The sequence below is a fragment of the Rutilus rutilus genome (genome assembly GCF_951802725.1).
Source record: "Rutilus rutilus genome assembly, chromosome: 17".
Taxonomy (NCBI): Eukaryota; Metazoa; Chordata; class Actinopteri; order Cypriniformes; family Leuciscidae; genus Rutilus; species Rutilus rutilus.
Genome location: NC_140230.1, coordinates 34,749,184 through 34,755,183, shown reverse-complemented (window position 1 = coordinate 34,755,183; position 6,000 = coordinate 34,749,184). Strand labels below are relative to the sequence as shown.

The window sequence follows — 6,000 nt, the reverse complement described above, 5'->3', positions numbered from 1 at the left end:
TGAGAGACAGCAGGTGAATGTGTGTGTCTGACCCCAGTGTGTTTCCCTACTGTCCACCATAGTGACCCTCAGTGATGTGTGTGTGTGTGTGTGTGTGTGTGCCACAGCCTGAGAGACAGCAGGTGAATGTGTGTGTAATGTGTGTGTCTGACCTCAGTGTGTTTCCCTACCGTCCACCATAGTGACCCTCAGTGATGTGTGTGTGCGTGTGTGTGTGTGTGTGTGTGTGTGTGTGTGTGTGTGTGTGTGTGTGTGTGTGTGTGTGTGTGTGTGTGAAAACATATCAAATGTTCACACATTCTAATTTGTTACACTGTTCATTTAAATTTAAGTTATGTTATAATATATTATTTTAATATTTTATAATTTTGATGTCTTTATTATTGTTCTATGTATTCCAAGCTTTGGCAATATTGTATTAATTTACAGTCATGCCGATAAAGCAATTTTGAATTTGAATGAGAGAGAGAGAGAGAGAGAGAGAGAGAGAGAGAGAGAGAGAGAGAGAGAGAGAGAGGAGAGAGAGAGGAGGAGGAGAAGAGAGAGAGAGAGAGAGAGAGAGAGAGAGAGAGAGAAGAGAGCGAGAGAGAGAGCGAGAGAGAGAGAGAGAGAGAGAGAGAGGGAGCACGAGAGAGAGAGAGAGGGAGAGAGAGAGAGAGAGAGCGAGAGCGAGAGAGAGAGAGAGAGAGAGAGGTCATTAAGCAGATAGAAGGTTATAAGAGCGGGATACGCTGAAAGGAGGGAGTTCAGGGGGAGTTTGGGGGATTATGGGACTAGAAATATGGTGACAGGAGTGTGTATGGAAACGGGACAAAAGCAGGGAAAAGGAACAAAGAGGATGGTGACTAAAACGGGAAGGGGGTGGGAAGGCAATATGAGGAAAAAACGAATAAAAGAAAGTTGGGAGGATGGCGGTAATAGTAAACTAAGAGTGAACTCAATACTAATGCTGCAATCCACAGCACTTTTGACAATTATTACTCATTCAATAATCAGAGAAAGTTTTCCAGGACTTTCACACCTTGTCCTACAAACAATGTAGTGTATATATATATATATATATATATATATATATATATATATATATATATATATATATATATATATATATATATGCATGTTATGACCACAATCACATTAGAAGTGTATATCACAATATATTTATTTTTGCTGCTGGAAAGTTAATACAAATGTTATTATATTTCAATAAGAATGTGATTTGTAACCAAAAGATTTGATCGTTGATAAGTACATTGCAAATCATCATGAAACCTCTATTTCTATTAACTATTTTAAAACAGTTCAGTTTAGACTTTAACTTCTGGTTGGATGAGATTGTAAAGAAGCTGATACCCAAATAGATCAGATTAATACTATATTAATGCAGTAATCTGCAAAACAGAAACAGACTTTTGGACCCAACTGAAGAACTCACATGATCAGTCGCCCACTAATATAAAGGGCCTGTTCCAATATTGAGTTGCTTGGTGTTTATTAAAGCTTGAAAACAGCGCATCCCAAAGCAAACCTGCTTCACTATAACACAGTTGTGTACCCATCACTGTTTCACTGTCCAGCGCAAATACCTGTGTTTACATCCTGTTTTCGGTTGAAGTCCAAAGTAGTCGATTGCCGAGTTCACGCGCGTGATCATAGCAACTAAACCTATGCGCGTGAACTCGGCAATCGACTACTTTGGACTTCAACCGAAAACAGGATGTAAACACAGGTATTTGCGCTGGCTTAAATAACATCATTTTTATACATATCTTTCACATCTACTGCAGTCAGATTCACTCGTGTTCACTCAGAAGGAATCACTCACATTTTCTGTGCACTTGTAATGACACATCAAGGATGTTAAGAGGCTAAAAGCAGGTTTACTACTTGCCCCATTGAAGTCAACAGGGTGCAAATTTTAAAAATAGAATAACACGGTGTAGGCAACACCGATTTTTGTCGTTGTTCTCTGTATTGACAGCACTCCAAATGTACAAAAAAATGAGCTCAATGTTAAAATTGACCGGAGTTCTCCTTTAAACTGGAGACGACTCCTGCAGTGATGCTGTGTGCTTTAGGACACCTCGAGAAAGACTCTGACAGTAATAAACGACACTCAGTGTAAATAATAACATACAACCAGCAGGGGCCGGTTTCACAAAGCTATTTTAGACCGGTCTATAGTGTTAGAATTTGCTCATAGACTAGTCTAATACAAGTTAGACTGTTTCGCAAACATAAAGACTGACTTAATTTAGACCAAAAACATTAGACACCTTAACTTAGGCTAACTTAGGTCTAAGACTCTGTTACCTTGGCAACCAGCAGTAACAATCAGTTACATTACAAACAGCCAAAAGAAAAGGGAAAATGGCTCATAATTTAAACATTTCTTCTTGTTACTACATTCTCCGCTAAATTTCCCAAGTAAAATGTCCTTGTAACTGTTATACTCCTCCAACAAACACATATTTTCCGCTGGGGTAAACTGCACTGAGCGGTTGAATGCGCTTACTCGATCCGCCATGTTTTTTGTTTTGAAAAGTGTCTTATTTTACCCAGAATGCATTGCAGTGTAGTCCTACTTAAGATAGTCAGAGTCTTAAGTGCTTTGTGCAACGGTCTGATTTAGATGTCTATCTGAAGTCTGACTATCTACTATATCTAAGCCATAGTCAAAGTCTATCTTTGTGAAACCGGCCCCAGGGCTTGACATTAACACCCAGCAAACGCGTGTGTATTTCAGCAGTGGCGTGTGTTAAAGCACTCACTCCTACCAGCCACTTGGTGGGTTGAAATTTATTTATAATATCTACATTTTGCTTAGTCTTTTAAAAAGGCATCTGAAATAACAAACTAAGTGCAATCTAGTGTACAAAAATATCACTTTTTCGATAAATATCCATCCTGAAATATACTCTTCCGCAGCTGCACGTTCTCGCTCTCTCATCTCTCCGACAGCGAGTGACACACACACCCGCCTCTCCTCACTCACTCACTCACTCACTTTTTCCGTGGTATTGTGCGTATTGCGCATTATTTGACTCAATCCTGCATATTTTGTGCTCACACCCAAAGTGCGCGCACGTAAAGCCGCCTCTCAGAACTAAATTCAGTTCTTTTGCGCTGCTTATTGTGCCTTAACAGTCAAATACGCACACAATAATGTCAGAATGCTGGTCTTGGCGAGTATTCACGTATGTTTAAAGCTACACTGTGTAGGATTTTCTCCCATCTAGCGGTGAAATTGTTAATGACTACCAACTGAATATTACTTTCTAGCGCCTCCCATTCCGATGGCGTTTTAACTCCTACGGTGGCCGTATTATTTCAAATCTGCCGGCAGTCGCGAGTAATCTCCCCCTCCCATTCGTCACGGTGCCACTGAGTGTAAAAACGCGAAAGGCGAAGCTTGAATTTCCAGGTTTGACCCTCTTTGGCACATGTATTTTCAAGATGGAGGCGCAACATGGCTGCCGCCATTCGAGCGACTCGCTCATATGTATTCTAAATGGCAGATTATACACTTACGAGAATACTTAATTAGTTGGTTGAAGTGATTACACATTAATGAGCACATATCATTTTGAAAGAACAAAGTGTTTTTTGCTAAAAATCAACTTAAAATATTACACAGTGTAGCTTTAAGTGAACGTAAACAGTTGAGAAAGAAAACACATGTGTAACAGTATAGTGGATCTGTGTTTCAGGTCTTCGTTTACACTGTCAGTGAAATGTGACCCAATTCCGATTTTTTGCTCATATGTGACACAGATCCGATGTTTTCTATGACCGTGTAAACAGGAAAAAAAACGCATGCATTCGGATATTTCGAGATCGGTTTCAGGCCTCGTTCATATGTGGAAATAAATCGGATATGTGCCAATGCGACTGTCATGTAAACAGGCAGATCGGATTTTCTGAGGCATTAGGCGACGTCTCCACGGTTTAATGACGAGAGAAACCCCGACGCGCGGGATGGCCTGACGAAACTTCGTGTCGTCGTAGGAGAGGAATGTGAAAAAACGTTGACATAACATATTGTCGTACACAACAGAATTTCGGACCCACTGCTCCTCGTTAAAGCCAATATTTAAACACAATATGCTCCCACCAGTCCTGAGATCTCTCTCACACACAATAACTGAAGCATATGTGCAATGATGGCCCTTTTCGTCCTCCTCCGCCTCGAAATCATGCTGATGTTTGGCGAACTTTGCATATTTCGCAGAGCTAGCATCAAGAATATTTTGCGTCCGCCCATCTGTGCACGAGAATTTAACCCTGTAAGCATGCGCGATGTTTCAGATAGTATGGCAAGTGTAAACACATGAATCGGATATGGGTCACAGTTGAAAGAACGTGTAAACGGACGGTCAAAAAAAATCGGATAAAGGTAACAAATCAGAATTGGGCATCAAGACCTGCAGTGTAAACGAGGCCTAAGTGACAGCAGCCTAATATATCTGCTGCAAAATTATGAGATAATATTAAAAATAATATGGCAGTTTTTCCCATGGTATCGATGTCAAAACTGTGACTAGTGAAAATGCTGAGTGACTAGTCACATAAAACCACTAGCCACAGTGGCTGGTGAGCAAAAACGTTAATGTCCAGCCCTGCATACAGCTAACCATACAACCCAAAACACTGATCAACGTTTAAAATGGAGAAGAAAAGCTGTTGTTGTTGCTGTTGTCAAAGGTTCTGTGTCCAATCAAACTCTACTTTGTTTTACTGGAAATGTATTTGTCACTTTGCTAGTCCAACTGGACAGATGTCAACGGTTGCGTCACCCGCCCTCACCCTCAAAAACTATAAACATCTACACAAGATCAAAGAAAATACATTTATAATGAGAATAAACACGGTTTGTTCCAAAGGTAAATCACTGGCTGCTGAGAGCATGAGCCATTTACAATTAAAGAGACGTTTAGAAACCAAAATTGTTGATTTTCCCATTGAGTCTGTGTCATGTTAATAATTTTTAATATTGTTGGGTCTGGTGTTATTTTAGTATTAATATTGTAGCATTTGTTAATATTTTTAATTCGCTTTTATTTCTATATTTTCAGTTTAGATTTAAATTTATTGTTTAGTAATTTTGCTATGCGCTTTTGTCATTTTTATTAGTTTTTATTTGACTATTTATCTTTTTTCTCGTTTAAATATTTTTTTCAGTTTTATTTTTAGTAATTCAACTTAAATGTACCTAATTTCAGCTAACTGCCAAGGAAACGTTTTCTAAGTTTAAGTTTTTCATCGAATATTTATATTTTATTTCAGCTATATTTCAATAAACATGAATGATTTTGAATAGCTTTGTAATAACAAAAACTGCTTATGTCTGTGCAGGCATGGTAACTTTAATGCATTTCAAGGTTTGATTACAAAATTGGCATGGGTAATTTTTTCATGTTGAGATACTTTCAACTTTTGATAAGTTGAGACAGTCAATAATAAGTCATTCTATAGCTTGACACTGTGACGCTTTCAAAACATTGATCTGTTTGAGTTTCAGTTTAGAAACCAAAATTGTTGGTTTTCCTATGGAGTCTGTGTCATGTTAATAATTTTGAATATTGTTGGGTCTGCTGTTATTTTAGTATTAATATTGTAGCATTTGTTAATATTTTTAGAGTCTGTGTGATGTTAATAATTTTGAATATTGTTGGGTCTGCTGTTATTTTAGTATTAATATTGTAGCATTTGTTAATATTTTTAATTAGCTTTTATTTCTATATTTTCAGTTTAAATTTAAATTTGTTGTTTAGTAAATTCATTGTCATTTTTATTCGTTTTTTTATTTAACTTACATTTTTTTTTCAGTTTTACTTTTAGTAATTCAACTTAAATGTATTTAATTTCAGTTAACTGCAAAGCAAAACATTTTCTAAGTTTTCCATCTAATATTTATATGTTATTTCATCTATATTTCAATAAACATGAAGAATTTGTAATACCTTTGTAATAACAAAAACTGCTTAGGTCAGTGCAGCT

General features: G+C 37.5%; 1 protein-coding gene across 1 annotated transcript in view; it reads right to left on the bottom strand.

The window, feature by feature from the left end:
* The window catches only part of ago1 (argonaute RISC component 1), a 34,167-nt gene that overhangs the window by 23,914 nt on the left and 4,253 nt on the right, over positions 1–6,000 (bottom strand). The window lies entirely within an intron of this gene.